A 15,553-nucleotide genomic window follows, 5' to 3' on the forward strand; every position below is an offset into this window, starting at 1 on the left:
TGTGCTCTGCCCACATGCCCGCTCCTCAAGGGCAGGGGACAATGGCACTGCCTGTTGCCCGGATGTTGTTCCTCACAAAATGTTGGTTAGCGGAGCAGTTGGGTTCCCAGCATGGAGGGTGCTGGGGTGACTCTGGGTTTTCTCCTTCTGGACAGTGAGCTTGACGCCACCACAACAGATGACAACGCATGTTTCTTTTAGCTTTATAGATGCGTGGGCTGTGGAGTGTCATTTCAGGGATACATAGCATTTTCCTCACAGGTCAATTTTTGAGCCTCCCCCCTGCGACCGTAGCCTCCATGCACGATGTGTGTCACCTGCTTGTGCCCTGTGGCAGAGCCCGGCCCCGCACCGGGGTGACCTCCTCGCCGGCGGCACAGACCCTCGCCCGCCGCCTGCGGCCCGCTCCACCAACCTGCACTGCTTGCCCCCGCCGAGATGAGGCACCGGCTATCGCCGCCACGGCTGCCGGCCACCCCCGCCGCACTCGCGGCTGGGGTTTTTGGGCGGTGCTTGGAGAGATCCCCCTGTGCGGTGCCGGTGCCACGCCTCAGAAGCACGGGGAGCCCGTGCGGCGTTTCTGTGAGGGGGTTGCAGCGCGCGTGGGGCCACCGGCCGAGCTCTCGCTCCCCCCCGCCGTGGGGAGCCCAGGGCAGGGACAGTTCTGGGGGCAGCTGCTTCCCAGGCCGTGGGGCACAGGGAGGAGTTGCCGCCCGACCGAGCCGGGGGCTCCCCGGGGAAGGGGCAGAGCCGCCCCGGCCGCAGCCTGGCAGGGTTTGTGGTCAGCGGCGGGGGGGGGAGCCGGGCCCTCTCTGTAGGGGGGTGTCCCCGCCCCAGCTCTGGAATGGGGCGGGGGGACACGGGGGTGCGGGTGGCCCCCTCCCTCTCCTCGGACATCGCGCACGGGAGCTGGGATGGGGCAGAGACGGGGCTAAATCCTGTCGGTTTGGGTGCAGGAGCGGGGCTGTCGCGCTGGCCCCCGAAACGCGGGAGGACGGCACGGACCGCGCCAGGCTAACACAGGAGACGATCGCCCCTGGGGCGAAAGGGGATTTTCGGAGCTCAGACGCCATCTTTGAGGCCAACTCGTTGTCCAGTATTTATATGACACGTTCAGTGTTTAGTAACTAATTAGTCAGTACCTGTGAAACAATGACTCCGTGCTCACACTTGGCAACCCCACGCCCGCGGGTCGCGGCTGCCTCCGCCGCCCCGCCCCGGGTGGAACGAGGCCCCGCCCCGGCCCCGCCCCGCGGGTCTCCCCAAGCGCCGCCCGGGGCTCCCGGGCCCGTCCCCGACACCGGCCGTGGGCCGGCACCAGCGGGGGTTTGGGGCTCAAGACCAGGCACGTGCGGCCGGTTTTGGGGCTCAGGAGCAGAGACTGAGTCACGTTTCTGGGGTGCAACACCAGGGTCATTTGGTGGGTTTGGGTCTCAGACACGGGCTGGGGTCTGTGTTTTTGGGACTCAAAAACAAGCTCAGTGGGCTGGTTTCGAGGCTCAGAAGCAGAGGTAGAGCCCTGTGTTTTTCAGGCCGTGAAAGGAGGCTCAGGGGCTGTTCTGGGGGCTCAAACCCAGGCTCATTGGGCTGGTTTTAGGGTCAGAAACACAGGCCTAAGTTCAGCATTTTCAAGTATTTGAAAGCAGAAACCAAGCCCTGCGTTTTCCAGACTTGGACACGGGCTCTGCGGGGCTGGTTTGGGGGTGAAAAACCCCAGCTCATTTGACTTCAGGAAGGGAGGGCAAGTCCTGGGCTTTGGGCCTCAAAGGGAGACGCATGTCCTTGGGTATCAAGACTTGGCCCATGCAGCAAGTTTTGGGGCTCAGAAACAGAGACTACGCCCTGTGTTTTCTGTACTTGAAAATGGAGACGAAGTCCTGCATTTTCCAGACTTGAAAACAGGCTCATGGGGCCATTTTGGCCGCTTGTAAACAGAGACGAAGTCCTGTGGTTTTGGGGCTGGGCCGGGGGGCTTGGAGCAGAGACCAGGTCCTGCGTGTTTGGGCTCAGAAGTGGAGACAGAGTTGGCTGTTTCTGTAGGCGGGAGGTGGGTGGACCCCCGCCAGAGGTGGGGGGGCCAGTCGCATTGGTCCCCGACACTTGGGAGGTCGGCATGCACCAGGCCAAATCAAACATCTGCGATAGTCTCTGGGGGAAAAGGCACTTTTCACACCATCTTCGTGTGTCCAACTCCCCATCTGAGGTGTGTACAACAGCCGGAATAGTCATTAACTCATTAGTCCATACTTAGACAACGCACAACTATGACAGTGATTGATTTACAACCTTGTCAAAGCCCACACTACTATAATGAGCAGAAGTAATTAGCTTAAGGATGGGCAGGGCTGTCCCCAGCCAGGAGCAGGGCAGGCGGCAGCATCGTCCTTGGCGCAGCCAGCCCGGCTTCTTCCTCAGGGATTCAGTAAACCCTGGGCAGGTCTCTCCCCGTCTCCTTTCGAGGGCAGAAATGATGTCTCCCGGCACACGCGTGGTTCCTGCTCAGCAGTTTGTGGGGGCAGTGCCACCGGCCCGGGCACCCTCACTCGCCACAGACGAACCCAGGACTGAAGCGGCTCCTACATCCCTGGGGAGAAAGGCACTGTTCAGCGAGAAAACAGCCAAACAGCATCTTTGATTTCACATGTTACACTTACACAATACTTTCTGTATTTATGAAGTAATTTTTACGTGTTTAATGACCAGACAATATGTGTAAACTAATAATTCATTATTATTTAAATACTTGTAAATTGATTCTTCAACACGTACTCAATAGTAAACTACGATACTTATAATCAAGCAGTGGCAGTGATTTATTTCCAACCATGTCAAGAGCCCCCCTGGCGCCACAGCGAACGGGGGCTGCACTCCCACCCCCACGAAGGTGGCAGAAGCCAGGCAGGATCAGGCAGCACCCCAGCAGTCGCCCAGCACGGGCCTCTCCCCTCGGCATCGGGCAGGGGGTGGCCTCGGGGGCCAGGAGCAGCTGGGGGTTCATCCCCACGGAGTCAGGCCCCGGGCGCTGCTCTGGCACAGCTCACAGCTGCAGGTCCCTCCGGCTCTCGCTCCTGCCAGCGGCCACAGCCCAGTGCCAAGCACCAGCCCCTTGGCTCAGCCCGCAGTCACCTCCCCGACGAGGAGCCCACGATGGGGTAGAGCCTGGCGGGACAGCAGTGGGTCACGGTTTCACCTGCCCATGGGGCCGGGATGAAGCCACCCATGCGGTCAGGACCTACCTCAGAGGTGCTCCGGGCTCAGCACTGGATGGGAGGCAGCGAGGCGGCCTTCAGCAAGCGTGAAGAGGGCTTCACCGACAGAGAGCCAGGCCCCAAGCGCTGCTCTGGTGCACCTGCGGGTCCGGGTCTTGCTCCAGCTCAGCCTGGTGCCTGGGTCCCTGCAGGCAGTTTCCATCGTGAGCAAAACAGCTTCGACCTGGGGAAGATTAACTTATTCCCAATTAAAATGAAAACGCAATTACTAATTCACACAGCACGAAGCACACACAAACATCAAACCAACGCCTCTCGCCCCCCTTCCCCCGGCTCCACTCCCCAGCCCGGGCTCTCCCCTCGGGCAGCGCAGGGTGCGCACACAGGCACCAGCCCGCGGGCAGCACGCAGGGCCCTCTCGCTGCTGCTCCCTCCTCCTCCTCACACGCTCTCACCCAGGCTGCCTGCCCCTCCTCGAGCACGTTTTCCCAGGGCGCCTCCAGCGCGGCCGAGGGGCTCAGCCCCGTCCGCTGGAGCCGGCTGGGCCCAACCCGGGGCCGCCCCCTCAGCGGCAGCGCCACCAGGCGAAGGTGCCGCAGGCCGGGCACGGCCCACCGGCCCGGGGGCTCCCGGGGCCGCCGCGGCCCCTCCAGGCGGCCAGGGGGGACGCTGGGCCCGGGCCCCGCAGCTCCTCGGCGCCCGCCGGAGCGGGCGGAATCCCCCGGCAGCGCCCCCTGGCGGCAGTGACGGGTCCCGCAGCGGCTCCCGCCCGCGAGCTCTTAAAGCCCTGGGGGCCGCAGCAGGGGCGCCCCGTCCCGCCTGCTCCAATCAGCGCTGGGGCGTCACCGGCGGGGAACCAATCGGACGCGGCAGCAGGGCCGCGGGCCCTATATAAGGGCTGGGCCCAGGGCCCCTCCCCCCCGTGTTCTTGGGCACGCGCGGGAGTGGGGTGTAGCCTGAGCCCTGGCTTGCCGTTGCTGGAGGAGACCTTCCTCACTGCGTGCTTTGGGGTACGTGGGGCTGTGCTGCTTTCCCGTGCTTAGTGGATGGGGCGGTGGCCTCGTGCTGGGCGCTTGAGATGGGGCAGCTGGAGGAGGGAACCCTTGGCCGGGAGCAGGGCACTGGCTGGAAGAACAGGGGCTGCCAGGGCCTGGCGTGCCTTGCAGGGTGCTGCCGCGCCTGGCATGGTGGCTGGGCAGTCCCAGGCTTAGCGCTGGCTGCGTGGGGCAGGTTGTTCTTTGCGTGGTGGGGCCATAGTGGAGCTGGTCATGGTGAGCACCAAAAGGCTGTGGGAGTGCTGCAGGCAGAGCTACAGGTGTGCCATGGGCTTATCCTGGGGTGGTCCCTGCCTTAACATTCCTCACGTGGGTTGGAGTGATGCTCTGGGGATGCCACCAGCTTCTACTGGAGCATGGTGTGGCTTACCCTTGTGCAACCAAAATAGCTTTAAGAACCAGCTTGCCATGACAGGTTACTACTGCACTTAAGTCATCCATGAATTCTTGGGAAATGATAGTAATTGGCCTGGAGTGGAGAAGAGCTGTAGCTCAGACCCTGGGGCTCTGGCTGCAGAAACATGGGAGTGAATGGTGAAACCACCTGTCTCCTCTAAAGAAACAAAATATGCAGGAATGACTGGTGTATTTGAGTTTTATAGGTACTGTTGCCCTTACCGGTGTGACTTTCCAGTATCAGTAAAAATAAGGTGGTAAATAGCAAAGCAAGAAAGAATAGCAGTAACTCTGTGTTTAAGTTAATCTGTTACTTCTCAGCTTTTCAGTTTGCAGTTTCAAGTTTAACAAATTTAAAAGTTGACTTAAACTAAGACTTCTTGGGTAGTGTAAGATATTGGTGCATCCATCAACATAACGTAGAAACTTTAGGGAGCTGCAAACTGTAAGGAATGCCATTAAAATCACTACTCAAATACTGGGTGATGTGCTACAGCATTTTTAGAGGTATAACTAAGAGGGAGAAGCTGAATATTCTACAAGTAGAATACATCAAAGCTCCTGTGCAAACACTAATTAGTAATGATGTCCTGCTGCAGAGGCTAATCACAAAAATGAGAACCAGATAGTGGCCCAGGAAGTCCAGTTAAAAAGTAGGAAAAGACTGCAAGTTCAATAAACTAATAGTATCTTTAACTTGGGGAAAAAAATAAACCCAAACCTACTATAAAGCAGAAGGAACAAGAGATGCCTGTCCAAATCATGAAGCAAATGAAGATGCTAACAAAGAGTTCATACTTAAGGAATAGATGGTCTTAAAGTGATTCCATAAATCTCCATCAACTGTTACGAAAATGCTCCAAAACCAAGCACCTTCATGGCCTTGGTGGGGCTCTCTGGTTTGTTGTACAGGGTAATCCTTTACATGACAACAGCTTAAAGAAGCAGCTGAACCTAGTGCTGGAGCTATTGATTTCAGTCATGTTCTTTCAAGCAAGTGTGTCTAAGTGTAGGAGAAATCTCAGAGGGGAGAATAATGAATAGTAAAATGTTGATTCTTCCAGAGTAGAAAGGAAAATGGTGGTTGTGGCTTAACCCTGGCCAGTATCTCAGCCCCACACAGCTGCTTGCTCAGAATTGGAGGGATAAAAGTGAGAAAACTCATGGGTTGAGATAAAGACAGTTTAATAGGTAAAGCAAAAGCCATGCATGCAAGCAAAGCAAAACAACGGATTCATTCACTCCTTCCCATGGGCAGGCAGGTGTTCAGCAATGCCCAGGAGAGCAGGGCTCCATCATGAGTAATGGATACTTGGGAAGACAAATGCTGAATGTTGCCCCTTCCTCCTTCTTCCCCAGCTTTATATGCTGAGCATGATGTCATATGGTATGAAATATCCCTTTGGTCAGTTGGGGTCATGTCCTGGTTTCAGCTGAGATAGAGTTAATTTTCTTCATAGTAGCTAGTATGAGGCTATGTTTTGGATTTGTGCTGAAAACAGTGTTGATAATACAGAGATGTTTTAGTTGTTGCTGCACTAGTCAAGGACTTTTCAGCTTCCCATGCTCTGCCAGGTGCACAGGAAGCTGGGAGGGGACACAGCTGGGACAGCTGACCCCAACTGACCAAAGGGCTATTCCATACCACATGATGTCATGCTCAGTATATAAAGCTGGGGAAGAAGAAGGAAGGGGGGACATCTGGGAGTGATGGTGTTTGTCTTCCCAAGTAACCATTAGGCGTGATGGAGCCCTGCTTTCCTGGAGATGGCTGAACACCTGCCTGCCCATGGGAAGTAGTGAATGAATTCCTTGCTTTGCTTTGCTTGCGTGGCTTTTGCTTTCCCTATTAAACTGTCTTTATCTCAACCCTTGAGTTTTCTTACTTTTGCTCTTCTGATTCTCTCCCCCATCCCACTGGGGGGGAGTGAGCGAGTGGCTGTGTGGTGCTTAGTGGCTGGCTGGGGCTAAACCACAACAGGTCAGCTGTCCTGGCTGTGTCCTCTCCCAGCTTCTTGTGCACCCCCATCCTACTCACTGGTGGGGTGGTAAGAAGCAGAGAAGGCCTTGACTCTGTGTAAGCACTACTCAGCGATAACTACAACATCCCTGTGTTAGCAACACTGTTTTCAGCACAAATCCAAAATACAGCCCCATACTAGCTACTATGAAGAAAATTAACTCTATCCTGGCCAAAACCAATAAAATATGAGGGGATAATCATGCCTGTCTATAACTGAGGCTTAACTGTTGCATTTCATGTTTCCTGAAGTTAACACTATGGCACATGATTATAAGTCATGGGTTAAAACCTTTCCTGTGAAGGAAAAAACATGGTAAAAATCTATACCTAAAAGTAGCAACTGCAACTTTAAAGTATAAACTTAACCTTTTTGTATAACAAAGAGGCAAGAGATGCAATGAAGAAATAAACAATCTGGTGAACAGCTATTTAAGAATAATAGCTAATAAAATGAATAAAAGAAGAAAAAATCTACTGACTCAGCTGTTAACATCTGACTCCTATGGAGGAAGATGTTCTAGCCTGGGTAACTAAGATAATCATTAACACTAGTTTTATGTTATTTTTAAATGTCTTCCATAAGTATCATAGAAAAGCAAGTAGTTCACCCCACCCCATTGATATTGATAAGGACTTACTGCCTAACTTTGCTTTAATTATTTTCCATTATCACATTTATATGAGGAGGAAAAGATGCAACACAACACTTAGTTCATGGCCATGACTGAAGTTATAGGAAAAAAGAAAATAAGGAACCCAAGTGGGGCAAATTCAAGGGTGTCTCAGAGTCCAAGCAAGAGAAACTGTTTCCCTCCCACTGTTAAATATGATCAGAATGACCTGATCATTAATAAATTTATGTACAAATTGTGAAGTGTGTATATAAGTCTGTGTAGATATAATTACATGTATTTGCAAATGATACTTGAGTTGGAAGAAACAAGTGATTCAATTAAGTCCAAATGTTTCCCACATGCAATCTGGCAATGTACAATTTGTTATCATTAGGCTATCTCTGCAACTTCAGAAGTGAGAACTATACTTTCATGTCTTTCAGAAAACCATTACAGAAATTAATGGTCCTTGAATAGGTAAAAAGGAGTAGGTAAAAATAGGTTAAAAGCAGTACTTGGCAGATAGAAGAGCTTCCTCAATTACAGATGTCAAAAAACTAAATCTGTGGTATGTAGGCATGTAACTTTATGGGAAAGTGTTATCAAATGACTAACCAAGTAATTGTAAAAATATAAAGTTACTATATTCCTTTTCTGAATGCTATCTGCTATTTTCCCATTAAAATCCTTTGAGCAAGATAGTCAGTAAAACACGTAGTGTGTCATCTTTGCAGTAAGACCACAGTTTGACGTTGCCACCCACACAATACGTGTAGTAGAGCAGACTCCACCAGTGGCTGAGCCTGTGGGAATCTGCATACACAAGGGGAGCAGCCAGCACTGTGCTCTCAGGGATAAAACTGTTTCTAGCAAGTTACCCTGGGTTATCCACCATGCCAAAATGTTAGTCTGTACAGTCTGTCAGTTGCAAGTAGTGCAACTTGTTCAGGCCTCTCAGCTCCAGGACTGTTGCATTTGGCCTTGTACCCTGTTATAAACTGTCACTAACATCTGCCATAGTGTGAAGTGTATGTTGATGATTGTGTTACTGCATCCTGGCTACTGCATGTGTACAGGGCAAGCTTTCATCCTAGCAGTGGGCAAGAACAGGTTAGTGGGTGGGCTGTAATGCTGGGTGTTGTCAGAGCTGTGTCCAGGGCCAGCATGCTGTGCTAAGGTCATTCCCACCAGAGAGCTGTGCAGGACTTTGACCTGTGCTGTGCCTCTCCCCTTCGAGTCTCATCACCTTGCGCTGGCAGATCCTGAAGGCTGCATGCCTGCTATTATTGTCCTTAATGTGTGAATTGTCCTTTCTTCCAGGTCTTTGCTGGTATTATGAATTTAGACCCTTGTGCTAGGGAGCAAATAGAGCTTAGAAGATACACTAGTAGTTAATAGTCACTTCAGTAGCCAATAAGTACTTCCCAGCAATGCACCTGCACAAAGCTTAACAGCCAATTAGTGCTGCAACTTCTGTGCTAATCAAGCATGCTCCCTCCAGTCAGCACTATTAGCCTTGTAGGTGAGAGAAACCCATAGGGAGATTGAGCAGGGCCTGATGAAACTAGGATGCTTTTCAAAAGCCTGAGTGCTTGGCTTTCAGCTTACAAAGATCTCCTTAACACCATGTGTTCAGGTGCGTTTTGTGTGTATGTGCCTCTCTTTTGTAAGAAGTCTAAAGTCAGAATGATATGGTTGGAGGAACCTGACTATGGCTGGCACAGGCTAGAAAACATTGAGTCAAAACCTTTCCCCTAACGCACGGCAAGAGCGAATCTTCTGTATTTGATACACTGAGTCCCTAGCAGACCAGAAATTCAAATATGAAGACCTGATAAACCTGACCAAAAATCCCACATAAATCAAGCTTTCTCATGCCATGGCCAAACTTCCAGGATTAGCAGGGTAGTACTCGATGAACATGAACTGAAGCAGGACTTGCTCCTGTCTGGGTCTGAAGGAGTTTCCTTTTAGGGTGCAGATGAACTGTAAGTAAACTGCAACAAAAACAATGGAAACAAACCAAAAAGCCTTCACCTGCATAATGCCTATTTTGGATATAACAAAAGGACTGAAAATGAGAATTTCTATAGACTGCTTTCTCAGGAGCTCTCTCCAGCTTTCTGCATACAAAAGACAATCTTCAAACTCAGAGTCAGGAAAACCTCCTAAAGACTTTGCATATAAAAATGTTTCTCAAGTTAATTTGAGAAGGAAGCGTCGAGAGTATTTCAAAGCAGACTGTCGGTTATGAGAGCAATTGCCAACGTTTTTTAATTCCATTTTTGTTTGGCAGCCCAGTGAGTGCTACTGTGCCAGATTTTTATCTTGGCAAAACAAAACCATCCACTGGAGCCCAAAGATGAACATCAGCTTCCTAGGGAGGTTAAGCAGATGGAGTGGTGGCATAGGCACAGCTTGTCAGACTGCAGATGAGAAGTTTATGGTAAGCTGCCCCCATACTTTGCTTTGAGGACCTCAGACAACTAATACTTGAGTTCAGGGAAAATTTTATGGGGGAGAATAACATTTTTAGGTGAAATGCCCAGGTATTATTCACCAAATGGACTTCTCAGTTCTCCTGTCACTTGGGCTGTAGTCAGTCAGACTCTGCCTTCTTTCAAACATATTTAGGATCAGTATTTCAACTCCAAGAAGCAGTTGAAATAGTCATTCTGTCAAACACATCCATCGCCCTGTCTTCATAGTAGCTCTTTGTGGGCCAAACCAATCCTAGCAAGATTTCTTTTCTTATTTTTACTACCTTAAAATAATACCCCCAAAGGAAAAACTCAAGGTGCTAGTCAGAGCCTTGTTTCTTAAATATTTATTGCCATTAGGCTTAGTTATTCCCCCCCAAATATGCCAGTAGCTATGTTGCCATAACAAAGATGTTCAAAGCTACTGATGTCATTCTTCAAAGCCTAGAAAACCTGAACATCTCTTCCTGCTTTGCATTTTGCTGAGTAGTTTGCTGAGTAGTTGCATTTTGCTGAGATCTACTGCACACAGTTTGTGTATGCAGAAGCAGCAGGTAGCTACTGTCACTAGTTGGTAGGTGACTTCTTCCCTTTTCACAGAGGGTTTCCTCGGTGCCTCTAGCACTGCTGAAGGAGGTAAATATCTCTGCAAAACTGTGCCCCACCAAAATACTCTAGGAAGTAGCAGTGGGACAAGAGGCTGGTGAAGAGCTGCCAATTACAGCCCAACAAGCAGCTAATTGCTTTCACTGGGAGCTCCCCAAGTGGACTGGAAGGCTACAGAATAAGGATCTCAGCAGCCAAGAGGAAAGGAGAGAGTACTTCGCCTGGGTGCCACATCTACCGCAAGCTCACTGGAGCTTCAAGGACAATCCAGGAAAAGCAATACCGGCTCCTTTCTCTGAAAAGGTTCGTGAGAAGGTGAAAGGGGACCTCTGTCTGCTACTGCAATGCTACTGGCAAAGACAGCAAAAATATATCATCCACAAGCCTTTACTTACAGACTTTGGAGTAAACCACCTCTCCTGAACAGAGGATGGGGCAGAAAGAAGTGAAGAAGTGGCCCTAAACCCAAAAACTGGAACATACCTATTGGGAAGCCTTCCAATGTTGGAAAGCCGTTCTGCAGTGAGGTGCCTGCCACAACAAAAAGACAATCGCATCAAACCAACTAGCCAAACAAAGAAGAGTCACCCCATGCACAACAGAAATGAAGACCTGGCTCACAGCAGAGTTAGGTTTGGTGCACACCTCGCATCGCTACAACACTGTCTCTGAAGTAAATGGGGACCATGTAATTACAGGTGCTGACAAACAATTTCCACAAAGGAACTGTGTAGCCAGACTGGCTGCCAAGCCAAGAATGCATCTTATCCTTAAATGTGAGGAGGACCAGCCAGCTTCCAGCGCCTTCCCCTCAGTTAAGTACTGGTCCACACACCTGGAGTCAGCCCTGAGCTACCTAGGATTACTGGTACTGCTATTTGTAACAACACCTAGCCCTTCAGAGAAAAATCTATTCAGAGGATCTAGACGTGGGCAGTAAGGGGGTGCTAAAGTCATAAAAGAGGACATTAAAACAAAAATGGGGGTGATGGTAGGGAGGAGGACACAAACAGTATCTTAGTACGATTTCTGGTGCTGCTGGGAGAAGGTCCCTCAGGACTTGGCCACCCCAGGGCACAGCCTCCTGTCCTTGCCTGCACGTACAGTGTCAGGCAGTCACCAGACCAGGAGAAGAGGAGGGAACTGCTGACAACTCGTAACCCCTATAGAAAGTGATGCTGCTACTGCAGCTGTAAGTGAAAAGTGTGGAGTTTTAGGATTGACAATGTAATTCACTTATCCGTCTAACAAACTTAATTCAAAATACCTCAGTCAGAAGATTCCAGACTGCAGTGTGATAGCACCAGAAGGGGCTCACTGATCAAACCTGAGAGCCTTCATAGGGAGGGCAATGCAGAGTGAATTAAAACTGATCATCCCCATGCACTAAGTTAGATTAATGCTGCCATACATCATCCTGTGCCAATATAATGTGGCAGTGTCACTTCCCAGTGTTACTTTATTAAAGAAACTGTATGAACACAGATCTGTAATACTGTCTTTAGTTTTGATTCATAAAACCTCAATTTGCACCACAGCAAACAAACTTCCAGGCTTTAATGTGTATTAGATTTAGCATTATTAAAAATCTGATACTGTGCACCAGGAACAAGTAAATCACAGGAGATGAGGCGATATGAATGCTACAAATCTGCCTGAAATGAAGTGTTACCAGTGGTTTTGATCAGTAAAATCCATGACACAGAAAAAGCATTAAGAGGAGTGAATAATATGACTGATGAACAGATAAGACTTTGAAACACTCTGCTTAAGTGTGTATTGGTCACAACAAATACTGGTCAAGTGGGGTAAACAAATACATCAAGTTTTGCAGGGATTTCAGCTCCCCATAGGCAAGTCACGGTTGTGAGATCATTGTAACCAAGAGGAAATGACTGGCTCCTGAGCTTGCTTACTTTGTGGGCACTGCATTTCGGGGACCTCAGGATTGCCTCACAGATGGCTTTGGAAATAGGGTCAGTGTGGTTCAACTTCCCCTCCTGAGTTTCATAAAAATCTGGGTAAGTCCAATTTTACACTCTCATATACCTTGATTCTTGACTGATGAACTCGGTATTTTAAGGACTCAAAATGAGGCTGTTCCGTGCCTGCTATGTGGAGTGAACTGTCTCAGGGACTCAGTAATGGGAGCAGTCTGTACTGTGGGGAAAAGAATCTGCTGTAAATATCAATGCTCAATAACCAAATCATACCTCCATCAGTAACTGTATGTTATATATTATATTTATAGATGTCATCCATTCACCACTAAGTAAGTCTGAAAAAAGAAGAGGGGGAAAAAAATCCTTCAGGCCAAGCACAAACTACAAATACAGGAGAAATACCAAATCATTGATGCTTTTTTTTTTTTTTCCTTCCCCCTAGGGTAAATATGTGAAAGTAAAAGAAGATCCTGAGCTACCTGAAAAGGAATCCCAACGGGATGCATCCATCATGTGCCACATAAGCAAGAGTAAAGATAGGGATGCACAGGTAAAGGACGTTATCGTAATGCTTTATGTAAAAGTTGTAGTCTGTGATGCGGTGAGACATTCCAACTAACCCCTTAGGCAGACTGCAGACAGAGGGTAGGAATGTCTCCCCTGTTCTGTACCCAGCCAAGCAGTGAGCTACCTCTCCAGAAAAACATTTGTCTCCTGCAGGTCGTATTTCTCATCTGCCATCCCTGTGACAGTAGGCGTCCAGGTTTAGGCAAAATGAACGTCTAAACTATTTCTAGGCGCAACCTTAGCGCGGGGCACGCGCAGAATTGCGAGGTGACATTGTTTGCAGTTGCCTGACTGTTACCCTTCTCTTGCAGAAACCAACTGACCATGCTCTTCTGTTAAAGGATCCGAGTCAGGATCTGCATTTAACTCCTTTCCCATGTGTACGTACAAAGGCATTACTTGTTTACTGTGTAATTATGTAGGTCATCTAAGTCATCTATGCCAATTATGTTTGCTTCTGTTTTTGTGCACCACTTTAAAACTCTTTCTTGATTTTGCTGTATGAGATGTGACATAGAAGAAATTTGTCGTGCTTTGCTCTTTCTAGAGGGATGCCTGTGCGGCTTCTGGTTTATGTAGGCAACTGTTTTCCAGTGTGTGAGACCTGAACAAGATGTTGAGCTTTGATGACAGGTTGCTGCAAAAACCGTATGACTTGTACGGTGTCATGGCAGTTTAATTCTCAAAGTTGAGGGGATTTTCTTGTTAGCAAAACCTGCTTTGTTGTCTGACATGTGGGTTCTATGGACTTGCTGCCAAAGACATGGAGTTGTACTCTCAAAAGGGCTTACACATTACTGGTGGGAATTTTTTCTCGTAATGATTTATGATTTAAGTGCCTAAATTCCATTTTTGAAGTGACTTGGGCCAGAGTCAGGGAAGTATTTTGGAACCTAGAGTTATAAAGTGGCTTAGTAGAGGGATTATCAAAACAGCTCATAAATGCTTCCGAATCTGCACCATGGGACCATTTTGGAGAAATGCACTTGCCAGCACCCTTGAGTTCTCTCTAGTTTTCAAAAATCCAAGAGTTCCTGAGTGAGGAAGGGATTACTTGAATATAAAGTTAATTTCAAAGCACTTTTTGAAAAAAATGCAAACTTCCTCTATCTGTAGCAGAATATAGTTGTGATTTCAAAAGGGGAGGGGGAAGGATGTTTGTTTTTTTTTACAAAAATATGAAAACTTTCAGGCAAAATATAAATGAATATCTTTGAAATAGATAATCCAGTCTTTATTCCTCACTTCTCTTCCCATGGACTCTTGGGGGAGAAAAAAAATGACTGATGCAGCTAGGCAGGGAGCAATTGCCCCCAAGGGCCGGGTAGTCAAGGAGGCAGGATGGCCTCCAAAACCAGGCAGCGTGCAACCATGGCATGTCATTGCCCAGACCAGACCCACAGTGAACAAAATCCCTGCAGCTTCTAGACCTGTGATACACCCCGCTTCCCCATGAGAGTGAAACAGCCTGGCCAGGCACTGACTAGCTGTTTTAGCCTGGCGTCATGTGGCGGCATGACCCTCCTGTGCCATTTAATGTTCCCTGCGCTGAGTGCTTCACCAGCACCACCACACGCAAACATTTGGGCTTGGCATTTGGACATGACTTCTGTTCTCTGCTTCAGGTTTGTGACACTTGAAGTCGCAGTCCACTCTGCTAGCAGCAACTCTTTGAATTGCTTGTGCATGCATTAATGGAAATATCTATCAGTTACGACTGGGAAAAGTACTGTGCTAAGTGGCAGAAGAGCCAGCAAAAACATGCCCATGTATTTTTATTCACCCTGGGATTAATTCCCAGGCAGGTCTTTGTTTACAGTGCTATATTTACATGGAGCAGCCATATGGAATAGGGTTATTCCTCCTGACAGCTGCTCTGCTTTCCTCAAAGCAACGTTGGGAGTGGCTGCTTCAAAATAACACCTGCTGCATTTCTGCCTCCCTCCAAACACCATCACAAGTGCAAAGGAGACAGCTACCCCAGTGCAACCCCTATACTTCTCACAGCTCACAGGGGTCAGCTGGGGTAGGAATGCCCCAGGCATGGACCTCAACTCCCATCCCTGGGGAGGCATGGTCACGATCTCGGCCCATCACTCACCTCTCAATACTATAAGGCTGATGAACAGTGTGTAAACAATGCACATGTTTGTTCCTCCATTCATCTGAGGGAAGCCACTTGTTTTAAGGTGTCTTCATTGGTCTGCCCATCCTCTCCACTACGTTCATTTAGCACATTGTCATTTCCTAGGGCAGAAGACAAAAATAAATCAAGTCTATCAGTGATAAACATGACATCTTCTGAAACTGCTGGTCTGCACCTTACATATCTGAATTTTTAAAAACAGCCAACATTTGCTCCTCCACCAATTCCAGTTAAGCTCTGATGTCTGAGCCCCCTTTGATCTTATTCGCAGGCTTGGAGTGCAGGAAGGGTTTCTTTAATTCTTTCCTGACTGCACATACGAGGTCAGAGACTCTTCTAGCCATCTCATTTCTACAGAGGCAAAACTACTCAGGGCCAGACTTTTGGAAGACCCCCCATCAATACTTTAGTCCTATATTGAGGAGTCCAGCTCTTCAAGAGTGTCTGGTACCTGCAGCTTCTTTTAAGGTGGTGAAGAACCACCAACCACCATGCCAGCAACTTTTACAAGACC

At 48.9% G+C, this 15,553-nt stretch overlaps 1 long non-coding RNA gene across 2 annotated transcripts; it reads right to left on the bottom strand.

Moving 5' to 3' along the window:
• Positions 1–1,955: 1,955 nt before the first annotated feature.
• Positions 1,956–15,120, bottom strand: LOC140652343 (uncharacterized). 2 transcript variants are annotated; one of them, XR_012042742.1, is made up of 3 exons: positions 14,995–15,120; positions 3,237–3,432; positions 1,956–2,584 (listed from the first exon to the last, which is right to left on the bottom strand). It is a non-coding gene; the product is annotated as an uncharacterized lncRNA (long non-coding RNA). The 2 variants fall into 2 exon arrangements; XR_012042743.1 differs by lacking the exon at positions 14,995–15,120 and adding an exon at positions 3,665–3,814.
• Positions 15,121–15,553: the final 433 nt, after the last annotated feature.

This window comes from Ciconia boyciana, chromosome 5 (assembly GCF_034638445.1).
Source record: "Ciconia boyciana chromosome 5, ASM3463844v1, whole genome shotgun sequence".
NCBI classification, from domain to species: domain Eukaryota; kingdom Metazoa; phylum Chordata; class Aves; order Ciconiiformes; family Ciconiidae; genus Ciconia; species Ciconia boyciana.